Below are 18,664 nucleotides of genomic sequence, written 5' to 3'. Positions count from 1 at the left end.
TTATCGTCGAGCTATTTCTCTAAAGTGAGCAAAATAGCACAGGCAAAAAGGTGAAATGGTTCAGAGGCAGGAACGCACTCATCAAGGATTGCCTTCATTTGGCAGCGTGCCGTGGAATCGCTTCTGCTGGCTTAATGCTTGCATAGTCTCCGTCCTGTGAGAAATAAGTCTCTAAGGGCATGCCCAGTTTCTTTTATAAAAGGTTGTACCATTTTGTATGGATACGGTTTCAAAAGGAGACGCTAAATTGCTCTGCGGCAAAGGAATATTTCAGTTTTCGTTTTTTCGTGTTTTTTTGTGTTTGTAAATTTAGCACCAAAGAATGTACCGTGGCTTTTCACAGTACGTAAGTTGTTCTGAATTTTTCAATTTTTTGTAAGCCTACAGGGGGCAACTAACAAGTCAAAATTAGCTTTAATAGTCACGGTAACACATTTCTTTTTTAATGGAAATTTTTAAAACGTTTATTCTACCTCGTTTCGTTGTTTTTGTTTTTGCTTTTAAAACAACCAAATTTTGTTCATCTTTCCTACATAGTACATTACGTGTCACATATCTTTATTGCTGTTGAAACTGTTTTAAAGTAGAAATACGAAGCGGTAAATACCTTTCGTACAATTTGCGTCGTCGGTTTCATGTTGATTTCGCCCCCCCCCCCCTCCCTCCCCCACCTTGCTACATTCATCCGTTGAAGGATCAACTTCTGGTGAGAACATAAATGTCATCGTAAAGCAAGAAATCAACTAAGAATTCCGACCATCTTTCGTCCCGGAAGCGTTTTCCAAGTAACTCACCATCCACAAACACCCAAGCCACGATTCGGTTGGGAATGGTGGAAAGTGAAAAGCGAGCGTAACATTTCTTACCCATCACATTGCAGTCCATAGTCCACTGTCCTACACGAAGTGTACGAAAGTTTTCTGGAATTCAGTCAAAAGCTCATCGCGTAATCATAGGTTTATGGGAAGACTTCTTCTCATTAACCGCGTGAGTTTTGTGTACCGCAGAAAAGCAAAAACCTCTTTCTTTCTGTTCTGGTTCAGTGATACAAAACATCTTTTTGTGTTGTTTTAATTTTCCAAAGTTCACACGAAAATTTCACTCAACTCGAGTTAGGTAGGTAGCTAACTTTTTAAGTGCTGTTTGGTAAGTGTTTAAATGAAATAATTTTAAACCGGTTGATAGATGTTGCTCGCACAGACAACAGAAATTTAAGGGTAAGTGATAGCTTCGCATGAAGAAAGAGTAATGGCGTAAATGGTTGAGTATCTTCTGATGAGAGAATTTATATTTCCTTCAAAGCTATTCATGTCCAAATTGGCAGCTTGTTCTTTCCATTGTTTCTTCATTCAAATTATACTCAAATTAAATTCTATCAGCAAATCTTCTCCACTTGCTCTTGAAACTGATAAAACGTATTTTTTAAATCTTAAAATGTCTTCATCAATTATCATATTGCCCAAACCGAAGAAGCATCCTTAAAATTCAATTAGGTATGTCTTATATTTATTACATTAAAGTTCTCTGCATACCAAAAATATGATGCACATCCTTCTCCATTTCTTCACCCCTATTCTATCTTTCACAACACATTTCCAGCCATTAGTGTTAAATATTATCCATCCGAGTAAACAATTCACGCTGCGCCTTATCCAAAAAAAACAACTTGACTTTGACTAAGTTTCACACTGCACGCTCGGAGTACTTCCCTTTTTTCTGGCTTATTAGTTGGATCAATTTTTGTGTTCATGTTCGTTAGATTTATGCAGCGGGGGCACGATTGGCCCAAAGGCTGCAATTAATTGCTCAGCTGGAAGCACTTTGCTTTTTTGTACGTACTGTGCACACCCATCCTTTGCTTTAGTTGGTGAGATATATCTTCACGAGCTTTGCACTGTACGGATTTTGCTCGTTGAGTTAACTTTGTGGGACAAAACTTAGCTCGGTCGAGAAGATGTGCAATCCCAGTAACGAACCAGTCACGTCAGATAACATTAAGCATTTGTTTGTCGTTTGCTGCGAAGGGTGTTTCCAAGAAGCTGGCAGTACATTGGGAGTTCTCAACAGACGTTAACATTCCAACAAAAAGCAAGCAAAGAATATCACCATCAAATAAGTTGGCACACAAAGGTTCAGGCATTAGTTACGGTGTTTGATTAATATTTTTTTGTTATTCATTTAACAGAAACTATTTTTTTGTTCAAGAATTTAAAGGGAAACTAAGCTTGAATTCAGATAAAACAATAAATTATTATAATATTTTTAAATCAACCTAAAAAGCGATGTATCAACCTAACTGGAGTATATATTTTTTATATCATTTCTACCCTAATTACATAAACTTAATATTCAAACGCTTGAAAAAAACAAGCCTAAAAGCTTGAATATTAATCACAGTAGTTTGTGTCCTTTCACACAACAACAAACTTCAATCTCTTTTTATGTTTCCACGATATCGTTGGATTACAGATTACTTTCTTGCCATCCCACATCCCTAGAACTTTGCATTCGCTTCAACGCAGTCAAGCATAGTCAAAAAGTTAAGGCACGGCTCAGAATCACGACCACTATCGATAACAAGTCTCAACTGGGAATCGTCAAAACTGTGCCTTTGCCCGGGCGAAAATGCTCTGCAAGCTTGAGTGAACACTCATGTGTTCTCGAGATCCTTCGCTGACCGCAAGTCAAACCGCAGCATGACGACGCGTTAGCCACTCTACCGGAATCCAACAGCGAAAACAGTATACGGTACGATTCCCCGCTGCTGCAGATTAAAAATGCAAATCAATTCCAGCAGCTAGCTGGCTTCTCACTGGTACGCGAGTCTGGCAATGGATGCTGGAAACAATGGCTACCCAGAAACCCGGTACGAGGGGAGCAGTTTAAATGCTGCTACAATCGATGCCAAAACTGATGTCTTCACGCCACATCAAACCACACGTCAGGCGAACGCGAACGAGCGATTCATCGTTTACGTTCTTGGGGTCAGAGCATAGCGAAAACATAGACATAGCGTCCTCGGCAAAACGCGGAAGAAACATCCAGCACCGCATGGACCGCTTATTGACTCCGGTGAACTATTCGGACGTGATTGGCGTAATTCAATTACCGCAGGTTTGGGCTGGTCATGCATCAAGGGTTGTCAATGTTTCACGATGCGCAATGGTGCCGACATTCACGTACCGCGGTTCGGGGTTTTCGGTACTAGGCGTTATGTATGGTTGAAGAATGCAGCATCACAGCACCGGGACTCGGTGCTATCGATGCAACATTTCTATGCTGCAAAGAAACTGCAACCGAAACTGTGCGAAGATGCATTAATTTGACCTTCTGCGCACATTCGCTGTGGGAAATTAATGGTGAGAATCGTTGGTCGAAGGTGTTGTGCGTAGTGTGGGATCGAAACGGTGCAGTTCCGACACCGTCCGATGCATGCTTATGGTTCGAGTGTCAATGAAAGTAATTGATCAGGATCAATCATGTTTGTTTGGAGATGTGTAATGAAGGTGAGAAAACATTTAGATTGTGAAGATGTTATGTTTTTGGTTCGTAAAAGATAAGCTTTTGTTATGATTTAACTGTCAACACACCAGTCGGTGTCGTGGCATCGAACTTAAGCGTTCGGCAAACAACACAACTGTCGTGGGATCAAATCCCAATATCAGCAGTGGACGGACTGTAACGCATTTTATAAACGTAATCCATAGCGCAGGGATTGCCTTTCAATGACGCACGATAAATGGGCGGTAGTATCACGAAAGGAATATCATGATGTAAGTAGATGAAAATTCATTTTCATTAATGAACCATTTCCACATGAACACAAGAGGAAGCAGCATCCAAATTAATGAGTTTCACTGCATCCCAACCCTCCTCCTCCACCATTTCGCCATTGTTTTCTATTGCCCAAAAGATTCAATTTCAGTTATTTATACAATCCCACAAAATATGTTTCCCATAAACGAGATTCGAGTGCAGGCAACTGGATATTAAATCGATCTGCAGACATTTTAAGAACACTGACACCAACACACTAATGACGTGGCCAACACTTCCACGAACCGCAACTCGGTAATTTATGCTGCGCTTAAACACCCTACCTCCTCAACGGACCATCGACCACACTCGGGGAAAAAACCGCACCGACACCAGTGGATGTTGTTTTTATGGCACTCAACCGCCACCATTCGAAAACGATAAGTAAAACTCATTTTATCCGGCTTCAACCGAGGACGTTGAAGTGTGATAATTAAAGCAAGTCCGAAAATCCTGCGCCCCACTAAAGGGATAAACCTTTTTATCATCTTTTTTTTTTTCTTCGTTCGCTAAAATAATATTCAATACCGTGCCGGGGCGCGTACAGTTCGGCTAGATGCAGCACTGTGAACTTTGAGAGAATAATAACGTTCAATTCCAAATTGAAAACAATTGAAAGTTCAATTTTCCCCATCATTGTGTCCTGTTGCATCGTGTACCAAGGACGAAAGGTGAAACACGAAACAACAACAATGGCAAACAATTTTGACGATATTTTACTCCACATCGGTAGTGAAATAATTGTATGCCATTATGTTACGTCTGTTCGAACGGAGTGGCAATGAATAATGAGCCGTCAAGATATTGATGATTATTTAACGAAATTTAATGTGAATTATAAATGACGTTAATGTACAAAACTTGCTTTAATAAGATTTGTGTCATTTATTTTAGTGATATCGTGGAAGTTTACATTCACGTTAGTTGTTAGCTATTGCACAAAAATTCTGGCAATTTTATGTACAATATATAGTTCAATTATTTCAAATAATTTGTTCTTACTTCATTATTATTTTCACACTATTTTTATTATATTTTAAACTACTAAACTTATTGCTCATGATTTTAATTTATCACTTTCAAAAATTAAATAAAAATAATGAAAAAAATGGATCATCCGCTCTGTGAAGCATTAACTTAAATTAAAGCAACTTTACACCCTTATCAGAACTTTTGTACATAAAAACATAAACTCACACATTGCACAGAGCTATATACGTACGACGTGGTTTCCATCATTCTGTAGAGCATTTCATGCTCCAAATTTCAACCAAAACAGCCATTAGTGTGCGCGGTGCCCGCAAAAGAATTTCACAAACACAAAATAATTGTGATTGCATGATTTTTTAATTCCGTTCGGGAATTTTGTGCATTGCGCTGTGCTCCTAACCGTCCGGTAACCTAATTTCCCACCCAGCCCACGGATTCTCTGATTAGACTCACTGACAAGATAAAAGACAGATAGTTTCACACGAGCCATCCCACAGGGAATGGTTGAAATGATCCAGGACGTGTTAGTAGTATAAACACCAGAGCAAAGGCAAACGCAAAATACAGAGTAGGACAAAAAAACAAACAAATGCCACTCACGTGCACTGTCGAAACAAAGTACTCCTCTTGCTGGAGGTGAAAGGCTGGATGATCTTCCGTTCTGGTTCCCTAGAATGGGCTAACGCGAAGCGAAGTATCACTACCACCCGGGTCGTGGGAAAACTCGTGCGACAATTTTCATTATCGTGCGTTGTTAAATTTGCATCCTGTCAATCACGGGGCTGCACGTTATGCTGGGGCTGGGCTTGTCATTTACCGACACCGTTCGGCACTTCATGTGGCTTTTCGAGCCGAACATGAGAATGTCAATCACCCTTGCGATGTATCGTACGATCTACAACACTCACACTCTTCGCAACCTTGATTGAAAGCTTCAAGCAAACATTTTGAGAGACTAAATAGAGCACACAAAAAAAAACACACACACACCGGAATGGTTAGTTTGGCGGATCTTTCCAAAAAAAAAAACCTCGGCAACATCCATCCGAAAAGGTAGGTTAGTGGGCGAAATGAAAAACATCAACTGATGTGAACCCACAACTATCTGAAACGGCATCATGCATTAAGATCCAAGATCGGACAGAACCTTTGATTCGTATCGGTTTGATGGGATGTTCTGGGTTTTTCTTCCTTCCTAAGCCTCCCTTAGAAATGATAGTCTCCGAAAGGGCCTTTTGTGGAACCAGCAAAAGGAAGAAAATATTTAACGAACTTTCCACATGACATTCAACGTTAATTTACGAGAGCCAATCTTGTGGCTAAACGTCAAAGCTACCCGTATTTCGAAAGGAACCTCTAGCTGGTTTTTTTTTCTTATGTTTTATCCGGCTCTTTTGTTCCATTTTTCACACCCGATTCCCAATGAGCCAAAGAGAGGCGGAACAGTGTGCGACAATCTTGCAAAAGAATGAAGTTTTCCCCGAGTGTTGTACAGCTTCCTATCGCATGCGAAGAAAATAAATGGTAAACGCGGGCAAAGAAATGCTGGTTCCGGTTCTCGGAAATGTGCAGTGCACATGCTGACAGGGTGTAGCAGCAGAAATTATTCATCATCACCTGGTGAACGCTTTTCCGCGTGAGATTCCTCCCTACCACTCTGGGGCTTTCCCAGCCGAAGCTGGGAAAACTCGCATCCACTCTGCTCCGGTACTATCACACGGAACATAACAAATGCGCAAAAAGGCGATTTTCCTTTTCGTTGTAAACTGCTTACCAAGGCAGTGAGGCAGAAAACGAGCTTGTTAGCAGGATGTTTCCACACGGCAATAACAAACATAAAACGTTTCACACACAGGCAAATCAAGTAAAATGCCACGTAATCGTAAACGGGTTGAAGCGTAGAAAGGCGACAGTAGAGAGTAAGGCAGAGAGCCAAGATGTCTGTCTTTTAATTATATATTCTTCGCACAAAAGCGCACCTTCGGGGACGTATGTATGTTTATTTAAAATTATTCTTACTTTTTAATGTCACAACGGTCGTTACTTAGAAACGGTACGATTGAGTATCTGATCCCCGTACCCGTTGGGAGGAGACTTCTATTTCCCGACCAGAGAATCTGGGATGCTGTATCCGAGCACGAGCAGGAGACCCACACGTAATGCCATTATGGTGGAGTGAAGTCAAAGCTCACGTAACGTAAACGCGACACGGGTACCCGGAAAGCAGTAAGTCATGGGGACTCGTATCCCGCAGGGGATACGCTCTCATTATTTTCGTACCAAAAATTTCTGAATGGTTGAGCGGATTACAAATTCTTCGAATTGGGCTAAAAAAAAATGGTGAAATGGGGAAAATCATAATATTTATTCATTTGCCTCACTCGCACGAAGTAGAATGGATGGGAAAACCTTATCGGGTAGAATTTTTTTTTGTACATAAATGGAAGTGTTTAGCATTTGAGGATGTTCTGTATTTGTGGTTTTTGTTTACGACTTAAACTTTATGTGATACTTTGGATCTCTATCGCACCTAGTTATGCTTTTAATTGCACATTTTTTTTAAATTGAAGAACTTTGTGTTTTTTCTATAATAATTGGAAAAGATTAACCTTACATTAACCTTACAATTAAAGTACGATTTTACGAGTTCTGTTACGATTTATACTGATTCTAGTTACTAATTCGTGTTGCTATAATATTCTTCACGGTATTGCCATAATATGTTAAAGGCGCAAGGTTTTCGTTTTTTAAACACCGACAATAATTAGATAATTAAACGTAAGCATAATAATTACAGCTATAACATTTTAACTAAAACAAAGAATTGTCTTCTCAATCTTTCACTTGAGAGGATCATACGAGACTCGGTTTTGGCGGACCAAACAACCCAAGCGATAGTCAAACGATATTCCCAATAATAGTATATTTTATCTCTTGTTGATAAATTTCTCTACATTTGAATAATAATACCTAGTATATTTTATCTCTTGTTGATAAATTTCTCTACATTTAACGACCCTTTTTCATGAAATCAAATATTTGCTAGATGAAATGTATACAATAGTTTTGAGGCTGTAAAATGATCTATTTCTAAAAACAAAATAAAATCAGTAAACATACATAAAATTGTACATCTCTTTCCTTCGCTCTGATAACCGTCGAAGACTTACGGTAATTGTCCACTTTGGAAAATCCATTTAAATACCTCCTGCTCCTCCGTTCATTCCGCACCAACTACCGAATAGCTGACATCTTGTTTTGTAATTCCTGCTACACTCATTCCCCAGAACCCAGGTTGCAAACATAGTTTGGATGAAAATTTACCCAGCAAATATACCGACCGAGATTAAACCGTAAGCCGTAACAGGCCAACACGGCCAGGAACCGGTTAGATTCCAGGGACACCGATCGGATGCAATAGTGGAGTTGCAGTTGCAATAATATCCTTAACCACCACAAATGTTCCTTCCCACCTAAAACCCAAATGCGAACTGCCACCGGGTGGCAAAAAGACCTTATCACGTTACGAAAGCCAAATCAAGTAATTTGTGCCGTACAAGGAAAAGTTGCACCTTCCAGTCGGGATGCGGTAGCGCGAACACACCGGAAGAAGGTTTGTTACGGCAAATATTTTGCGCTCTCTCTCTCTCTCTCTCTCTCTCTCTCTCTCTCTCTCTCTCTCTCTCTATCTCTCTCTCTCTCTCTCTATCGCCGATTTTGAAGTGGCATTGCCACGGTGAGGCTTTGCAAGCGATACTGAACAAACAGTGTCCATGCCATGGTTGTGAGGACTTTCTGAATATTTAGCAAAACCAACCAGTACGACGACGGTTGAGTACCACAGTCGAGACGCTGGTAAACTGACCGTAAAACTTTTCGCCATTTCCACGAGTTGGTTCGAACGGTTCCGTTTGGGGTTTGGTGGGGGGGTAGGGAGATGGAAAGCTTGACGAAAGTTTTCGACACTTGCTCATGCAACTGCACCCTTGTGTGCAACGGTTCCAGGTTTTTTGCAAGGCCGTCCCGAAAGCCGTGTCTTCACCTCACCAGGAACGCTAGCTGGGGGTATGTGCTTTCTTTTTTTTCCATTGCTCCTTGCTACCCAAAACTTGCTTACAAAATTGGTGAGAGAAGAACAAAAAAAAAAGAGTGGTGAGAAAATCCTTCATCGATCGATAAACAACTGGAAATCTGGTATGTCGCTTCAAAAAACGGCTGCCAATTCGGGTTTCATATCCGGCCACCATTGCTCATTACGAATTTGCGCCGGCCAGTTCGTTGGCTCGGGAAACTCTATCAGAAATGGGCACACTGGCTACGATGTCTTGCCTAGAGAAGTTGGAATGCTTCGTGATTCTTCTACAGCATCTACAGCATAAGCACCCAAACACACACACACACACACACACACACACACACAGTGCAAAGCAATGCCACAAGGACAACGAGGATTTTTGGTATAATTTTTGGTTTTCTACATAATTTTCTCATTTTTTTCCACTTTGGTTCGTACACTTCGATGACAGGGCACCACACACCGTTGAAGCGGGAGCATTTTTTTTTGGTTTTTGGAGAAGCTTAAAATGTCACCATCGAACGACCTAAAGGAGAAATCCCTTCAGCACACGTTTGGTCCTGCGCTTGCTTACCATTCACGGGCAAACATTTTGCGGGAAATTAATATTTTCCTCTACATATTTTTCTTTCCTTCGCTACTGCTTTTCGTATGTGAACGTAATATTTCCTTTCGCTTGTTCGCTTTTGCGGATCCTTCTTTTTTTCCTGCTTTGTGGAGAATAGTGGACACCAATTCGAACAGTTCGGCCTTTTCTCAAAGATCCCTGATGTCTGAGATGTCCAACGTTACGTTCTTCTTTGGCTGGGTAAGCTTTTAAGCGTTTCTTCTGGTTTTTTTGTTTGCCCTTCAATATGGAAAAGCCTGCACATAATTTCGACCACTGCAAGGGCTAACGCACTTCAGGAGTGTATAGATGCGTGATGCGGAGGGTAGAAAAAGGAAAATGTTCTCATTGCTTGCAGCCATCGGGCGAATCGATGGTAAGTAAGAGAGACAATGGTAAATTCTGTAATATTTTGGCCCTTACAGTGGTGTTTTTTTTTTTTGGGTCTTTTTTGTGTCTACTGACAAATGGCAAGATGCCGCTAGCGAAGATGTCCGCATCTTGGGGTAGTTGGACGGGGAAATTCAGCAACTAACAGCAATGACATGGAAAATTACCTGCAGCACGATGGTGGCGGTGGTTCCACGCTGTGCGAACACGCACAACTCTCCTCCTGGTATTCCAATGTGGCGGCGTTTCGTAGGCTTCCGGTGTACAGTCAATTATGATGCTGGGGTACCGCGCACAAGGCACCCGGGGAAATAAGGAAACCGGTAAAGGTTACGGGGGCTACAGGAAAAACGCAGCCCCAGCCGGAAAAGCTTCTCCGAGCGAAAGTATGCAGATCCACCTCGATGACGTTGGTTTTTGACTTTTTTTTCACAAGCACACTTGCTACTCGGTTCGACCCGGCTAGGCGCTTTTACACACTAGCCCCAACACACCCTAGGGGTCACGGTGGTTACCCCTAGCACAAGTTTGCGAACGTCAGCTGGAACTGCCTGGCACTGCAAACATTCACCTTGACACGAAACACACAAACTTTTCGCACTGCCAATGCTTACACAAAGCACACTTTTTGGTTAGGCTCACAGCACAACAAAAACACACATGTGGAAGCCGCAGCCGGAGTTTTTGCTCCACGGTGTGGCACGGTATGCTGCAGTTTGCTTACATTGCACTCACTTTAGTTGCCTCAAACGCGAATGTTTTGTGGAGTTGCGCTGCCACGATCCTGCCTGTGTTGTGAAAGCATTTGTTCCAAAACATTACCTTTCGAAGGGATCAAACATTTAGGTGGTGTAGAGGAATGGAAAGCTAACAACACCAGACGCTTCTAAACTCTCTTCCTTCCAACGGTGACAAAAAAGAAAAATGGAAATGCAATGCAAACAACCATAAGAATTGATGTAAGATAAACAGACCTAGCAAGATCAGGAAGGAAATAAAATAAAATGCGTATAATAATACCCAGCCAACGATAACAAACTCTGGGGACAAAATCAGAAAGCAAACATTAAGCGGCAAGTAGGAAATGAATGTGTGTTTTCTTGTCAAGAAAAAAGTGTGTTAACTTAAATCACTGTGTTGACTTATCATCGGTAACGCTTATTGAATATCTGAAATATTTTAGAAACCACACCAGATGTCGTCTTTCTCGCTTTTCGCCAACTGCTGCCACACCAAAAAAACGAGAATCCGGAGTGCTTGTTTTATGGCTTCCGGATGAAGAGCATTACGCTAAAACAATATCACAAAATTAATGACACCGGGATGTACGTGAATTTTCCCGTTTTGTCGGCTGATAAAGCCCAGTCACGTATGGTTTGCGGTTTTTTTTTTGGGCGGGAGGTTTTTGTGGGTTAGACGATTCGTAACGGTTCGCTCGGTAAACCGGCCGACAATGAATTCCTCCTTCAACCAGCCAATCAATCATGTATGGCGTATCATATTTTATTTGCATTCTATTTAATGTTGAACATAAATATCTTCATCCGAGCAAGGAGAAGTTGTGTTAGCAGTATTTTGTTCTAGAAGAAGGGGTTTTCTGTTGGGAATAGTTCTTTAATCAAAACAGCAAAACTGTAACCATACTTCACCGAAGACGGATTAAGATTAATATTGGATTTTCGACAAAAAAAAACTACAAAATTGCTCTAACTATAAGTATTGATTTTTTATCAAATCAAATATAAGTATTGATTGATACGATAAAGCTGATGAGTTTAAACCTAATTTTTTTTCCAACATAACAGACATGAGCACACACAGTAAGAGTGAGTGAGTGAGTTGAATCCGGCTTGTGAATTTATTATTTGAATTTAGGATGAAGAATTTTTATGAATCTTTTGCTCACTCTTTTACGTTTCAACTCTCTCAAACTCTGTGGTGACTAATGACTCACTCTTTTGAGTTGCAAATCACTCAATAGGAGTGAGTGAGTATTTTGTTCCTCTATTTGGTTTCAAATTACAAGAGTTGTTGTACTTTACTTGCAATCTCAGTAAAACGCAATAGAAATGCTATCCAATATCAATCAAGCGAATACTCTCAATCTTTTTGGCATTTTCATTTCCCACATTCTGAAAGACGTCACTTTTACGTCCCAGCAAACAATAAAAAGATTAACGTTCAAAAACACTGTAAAAATTGGGAATAGATTTCGCAGCAAAGCTACATGAATGGATTATACATTCGCCGTATAAAAAAAGCTGCCCATTCCCGTCACCAACTTCTTAATAGCATTTTGCTATTGGCAGCGGTAATGCAATTACGATGCGATCCATCACACACACCCATTCATGAACTTTTCGGACCCGACAGTCTCGTGACAACACCCCCCCGGGTATCACCTTCTGCAGGCTCCAAACTAGTGCTCGCACCATTGGTGGTAGTACCTTTCGCACCTCTGCCTGCGGTTTCCCCATGCCAGCCACCGGTGTAGTGTGCGCGCGCGGGCCGGATCTCCCTACCGACCCTAATTAAGGAAACCACACAAAAGTCAATTCAGCGAGTATAATATGTCGGTCCCCTCGGCGGGGGTGGTTTTGGTACGGTTTTTGGCACAGTTTTCGGGAAATTGGCATCACCACAACTGCCGATCGTGGTTGGATCGTTCCCCCCACCTATTTGCAACACCGGTTTGTCGCGGGTTCAGAAGGAAGCCTTAAATTTCCGATAAAAGGTTTATGCTGACATTTTTATGGGCTATCATCGGTAAGCACCATGGGGAAAGTCTTACGATAGGGGAGCGATACAGGAAAGGCTTCGGAAGGTGGATGGTTACCATCCATGGTATGGTTTCCGGGTGGAAGACAACTCTAGCGTCAGTTCCTTTCATCCACGCAATTTTAGTTCCGGTAGAGAATTCAATTTTCGATTTACGGCCAAAGCTGATTCAGGGAACCGTTGGGAACCCTTATTTTCAACTGTCAGACTGACGAGAAAGAACATACTTCAATTGACTTAGTTTTAAACGCAACCTAGCAAAGCTACAAACTCACCAAAGTGCATCCTCACTATAGAGGGGCCTGAACTTAGGACAAAGTTTACATTTGCTGTGTTATCATTTTTCACCCTTTTCGAAAAGACTTTGCGATGGTAGGTAGCACTCTGAAGGATCCTTTTATGAAGAGCCTTCTTACGTTCTGTATGCTCAGGTTTGAAGCACTGTTACCATTTTCTATCATTGTTCTGAGTGAAGCTACTAGCATACTGCAGAGAGCTGGCGAGTTTTTTCTTTATCTTTCCTGCATAAAACTGCACAAAGCAGAGCACTGTAAGGCTTACTTTTGCAAAGTAAGTACTTCACATTAAAAATAAATGAATTGCTTAGAAACTAGACACTCCCGTTTGTCTTCCTTTTGAGCGCAGTGTTTCCGCGTTGTAAAGTGAAAAAAAGAAACTTTTTTTTTGTAAAATGCTAAACACAGCCATGCTCCGTTTCATCTTTTGAATATATTTTCTTCCCCAAGTTTTAGGTGACACTTCTTGTTTTATTGCAAATTTATCACATAATCGCAACAAGCACCCCTTTATTGTTTATTTACTGTTAAGCGATCTGTGTTTGACAAACGGACTTATATTTCCATTGCCAGCGTCCTCTATGACCTAGCTAAAAACTAAGCACTTTATATGCGATCTATCGCCTGCTATCAAGTTTTATTGCAATCCGTTCAGTATTTAAGTAGACCCCGTGCCGGGTTTTTGCCGACAGCCAGCCGGTACGGATTTATCTCTCCAGCGTATTCGTATAATCACATCCCTTTTCGGTCCATTTGCTTGACACGAAAGGAACATTCTGTAGCGCTGTAGTGTGCCAACGAAACTACGGGCCAAGCAGCAACGAAAACGAAGCCAAAAAAAAGGGTCACCGAATCTAACGCACCCGAAAATTTGTACCATTATTGACCGAACGGATTTGACGGAAATTCGCACACATTGCTACCGCGGATTGTACAGCTATACAAAACCGCTTTTTCAAACGCATACACACACACACGTGCCATTGAGGTGCATTGAAATTGCATTCCTACCGTATTGCCGGCCGGTTTTAACAAAATGCATTCTCACTCGTCGTACCAGCTGTTCCGAAGAATGCAACGGTCTCTTTTTACTTTCCGCTGGGTTTCTATTTTACCTTTTGCCATATTTTCGCAACGGTTGGCAGAATTTGCAACCGTATGTCATCTGCAGCTTGTGCAAAACACGCTACATCCGTTCCCGATGGGTGACGAAAAGCCGAAAATTGGCTGCCACCATCGAGCGAGAGCGATTGCAACATTTAATCCCTACGCAAGAGGCGTAGAAAATATAAACCCCGCTCGAAACAACAATACGTCAACTGATCCGCAAAAATGTTTCACGTGGTTGAGAAATCGAAGAAGTTGAAAAGGTGGAAAACAAACACGATACAAATTAAAATTTGGTGAAAAAAGATAAAAGTATTCCATCCAAGTGAAAAATAATGAAACACGATACAAAATAAACGAGATACACAGAACAAAAGCTACACAAAAAAAAGGTAATAAAACCTAAGACTAATTAAAACAAGTGTTCAGAAGGTAACGTGGATTACAGTATAGTAAGTGAATGAAAAAAAAACGGCACAATAAAAGAAAGATAATTAATACATACCCGCTGCTAAATTAAACCAAGCAAAGAAATTGTGGGTTTTTTTGTTGTGAGGATTGAAGCAATCTAGAAATAAAAGAAGGAAAAAAAATGAAGCAACAGAAAAATAAAATAAAAGAGAAATAAAATGATGCAAACTGGGAGATGGAAGAACGGGAAAGAAAAAAAAGAGAGAGAAAGTAGACAAAAAAAATCGCAATAACACAAACACCGTTGGCCAATCTTCCGGTGCTACCAGTAAAACGAAAGATGCAATGAGCACAACGTGCAACGCCGAAATGTTCGCGATTTCGTGGGAAACCTTCAGTTGCGAGCTTCCATAAAACTGATTCGTGGCATCAATCGTACCTTCTACTGTACAAACTCTCCAACCTTTCCCTGCCCGTTGGCTACACTTCACTGCTTCGATTCGTTTCGGCTGTCGGGGGAGAAATGAATCGAATGTGCCAAAGCACAAAACGGTGCGGGCCAGGTACGCACAGGTGTGGTGCGATGATGCACCAGGTCGCGGAGGTGGTCTGACAACAGCTGACACGGTACCAAGGTTCGACACGGTTGGCTGATGCTGAATCAGCATCGCCGTTACCCACAAAGGGTGATCGATGCTTTCAACCCCTTCGCGTGCTTTCTGGGAACTCGCGGAGATGCAACCAAATACTTGGAAGCATTAGAACGGTGCGCGAGAGATATCGAACGAATGTGCAATCCATTAGGGAGAAGAGAGAAACATTTTTTTAAAAAAATTGTCTGAAAATTCCAAGAACATATAAAAGAGCCGCTTCGAAAGAGAGCCGAACGAAACGGCCCGAAATGAGGTTGAAGCAAACGGAAACATCAGGAAACGCGCTCTGTTACGTACATATCGCGATGCAAAGAGATATGGTCGGAACAGACGTATATGGCTGTGGATCATCATCACTCATCTGCAAAGGGTGGTATAAATCATCCCCGGATACAGATTGCATGCAGGGCACGAGCATCAAAAGCCGCACTGCCGGATGTACGCCGGAAGGATGCTGCAGGAAGGAGGTGAAGAATTCCACTAGCAACCGGATGCATTTGCACGGAATGCATCAAGAATTTACTGCGGTGAATAGTGTATTAATCTATGGATGATTCTGATTTATCATTCGAAGAAGTCGTTAGGTGGAGTTCGAAGAAAAAAAAGAAATCAGTCGGCTTCACGATAGCAGGAACACAAACAAGGGTGGTTTATTACGTATTTAAAAAATAACAAGCAAATCGTTAAAGTTTGAAACATATTTCCTACTGATAAAAACAAATTGAAAAATGAAATAAAAAACTAAAACCCGGGAAAATTATCATTCTGTCCATTATCCAAACCAAGTGTAAACCATTTAAAGGGAATAAATTTTAATTCAAAGAATAAAATTAATCTCCCACGCGATATAGCATCAAATGACCATTCATTAAAGGATAATTAAAGAATGCTAATTATGTTACGCTATCTTTTTTTTGTGCCGCAAACTGGATAAAAGAATAAAAAAAATCTATTTAAACGGTTTAACAGACCATAATGGATCGATTACTATGACAATGGTTCACCGAACTGGAAACTGTGGAACTTCACAAGAGAGAGAGAGAAAAAAACAGGACTTTGAATTTAAAATACCGAAGGACGACTAATCCTAGTAATCGGTGTGCTTAAGAATAATTTCCTTCTTGTTTTTTTCTTTGCGTTTTTCCCGTTTCTCACATCTCACCATATTTGCTCACGCTTTCATCGGTGCAACACACTCTTCAACGTTCCTGTGTAACCATTTCCTGGCGGAAATGGAGTGCCTCGATTTATCATGGTTTTTTTTTTTGTTGTTTTTTGCTTCTCTCCATACAATCTCCGGACTTCTTTCCGGTGCTATCAAATTCGATCGGTATTGCACAATCGATGAACCGAATGGGGTGTCCAGTATTGGGGTTCTATATTGCATCGATTAAAGTATTTTGTTTCTTTTTACCACGGTTTGGTACGATAGCTCGAGATCCAGCATGGAACTGTTCCATGACGTAGAACTCAATTAAAGCCAATTAATTCAACTACACTAATTATGGGGTAAGGTGGTCTGTTTGGCACCCAAAGGGGTGGTAAGGTAATGGTGGTTCGGTTGCACAATACTGCACATGGTTTGCCGGTTTTTTGATACGAAAACAGGAGAGAGAAAAAAGAACTCGAAAACAAAACAAAGCTGCAACACTAATCGGGCAAAACAAACAGCCGGAATATGGTGGATATTACACGTGTAGCTGTAGTAGGCGCATTGCTTAACCGATTGATTGATTCGAAACGGGATTTGCAATAACCATTTTGGATGTGAAATCTGTTCGATAAGTAGGATTTTTTATCTCGTGTTTTTTCCTCTTTTTAACACCAAGTAAAAAAACACAGTAAAAACACCTGCACTTCAGCGGCCTTTGGCAGAGGTTTTGATTAATTCGACACAAACGTAAACGCACGCACAAGAACATATATTACACAAGTATTGAAATGTTTTGTTCGCCGGTTACTTTGATGTTTGTCCTTTTGATCAAACGCTGACTTGAGATGACAGTTCAGCATCACACGCACTATTACACTATCCCCTCACTAACCGCCCGTTCACCCGGCCAGGCGGAGATTTAATTCAATTTGGACGGTTATTGTTATTGAATTATGGCCAGATAGGTGGCCTCTTAAACTCTTAAACATGCCATCGTGACGCCGACGCTTAACGCCACGGTGAGGCAACGTGGGCCACCCCGGGAGTGGATGGTGGAAAGTCACACTTTTCATCGTACGATACGAAAAATCACCTGATATGCGCCCTCCGGGTAAACTTTACGGCGAAGGATTTCTTTCACTTGCACAACCACACCACATGCTGCATACACAAACACAGCCCTGCGTAGAAACCACGCGTGCCGGCATTATTATCCTTGTCGATTTTCTAACCTGGAGTCCCGGGCAATGACGGGGGGGGGTCAACGAGGGAAGAAAAAACCAAACACACCCGGCCGGGAAGGGGAGGAAGCTTCTCTAACTGTCAAACGCACCTGTGCTCGCCCGGACGTCGGACCGGCCAATAAATACACACCTGATACGAGACACCACTGCCACCGTTCGAAAAACCAAGATCGATTCGTGACGGTGGACAATCGGTGTGTTTCTGATTTTCTTCTTCAGTGGCCACTTTCCAACTCACAGCACACACGCACGCACACACACACACGCGGTTGGGTCGAGATTTGTGTAGATGTGTGTAGGCAGACTACTGTACGGCTGGGCAACCAGGGCAGTTCGAGCCACGCGAAATCAGCCTACACCGGATGGCTATCCGTGCAGACGCAGTGCTAACAATATTCTGGGGCGGTGTGGTCTCTTCCGCAATCGACGGAACCGTTTGGAACACCGGGACCGTACAACATCTCTCTCGGGGTGTTTTTTTTTTGCGTGCTGCAAACTCCACTCTCTTACTGTATAATTCTCGAACAAAATTTCTCTCTCTCTCTCTCTACCTCTCTATTGTTTTTTCAGTACAGTAGCTGCATACATTTGCTCTTTCCCCATTGGTATTCTCTTCGTTCTGTCTCGCTTGTTCGCACCGGTGGCAGGGCACCGTTTCTAATGTTTCGTCCGCATGTAAGCATATACACCCTCACGCACCGTCACGTCAGAAAAGCTTTCTTTTTGGTGTTTAGGGCTTCCCGATCGCTCTAATACAGGGATGTCGAACATATTTACATACATCAATATCCTTTCTCTGTTTGCATGTTCAACATACTAATCTGACTTTCATTAAGTAACTTCTTCGAGTACGAGTTGAACATATTTATTTTACAGTTATGTATGTAAGATTCCTCTTCTTTCTTGCTTAAAGATCTCTAAGGTCATGCCGGCCATTTCTAGCTTACAAGACTCATTTTAACCACTTGGCTGGATACTCAGTTCTTGCTACACGTGGAAGGTCCGGATGGGATTTGATATACTGTCCTGTAGAATCGGCGCCGTTTATCACATGCACCACCGCCATGTGCCGCCCTTAAAACATGGCTCAAAAGAATTAGATGATTCCAATATATTCAATTATTTTGAAATGAGCTGTAATATG

The 18,664-nt window shown here is 41.5% G+C and overlaps 1 protein-coding gene across 7 annotated transcripts in view; it reads right to left on the bottom strand.

The window, feature by feature from the left end:
- LOC125761145 (protein rolling stone-like) overlaps positions 1-18,283 on the bottom strand; it is a 46,209-nt gene extending 27,926 nt beyond the window's left edge. Inside the window, exons 1-2 of one of the 7 annotated variants that reach the window (XM_049422037.1) lie at positions 17,651-18,283; positions 14,565-14,627 (exon numbers count right to left, since the gene is read on the bottom strand). The gene's annotated coding sequence lies outside the window, so the exon portion shown is untranslated. Of the gene's footprint in view, positions 1-10,045; positions 10,701-14,564; positions 14,628-16,974; positions 16,994-17,609 lie in introns of those variants that run through there. The other 6 variants (XM_049422034.1, XM_049422032.1, XM_049422030.1 and 3 more) reach the window with 6 other exon arrangements.
- Between the last annotated feature and the right edge of the window lie 381 nt (positions 18,284-18,664).

Source organism: Anopheles funestus, chromosome 2RL, assembly GCF_943734845.2.
Source record: "Anopheles funestus chromosome 2RL, idAnoFuneDA-416_04, whole genome shotgun sequence".
Lineage (NCBI taxonomy): Eukaryota > Metazoa > Arthropoda > Insecta > Diptera > Culicidae > Anopheles > Anopheles funestus.
The sequence above is the reverse complement of the archived record's forward strand: the minus strand, read 5'-3'. Positions and strand labels throughout refer to the sequence as shown.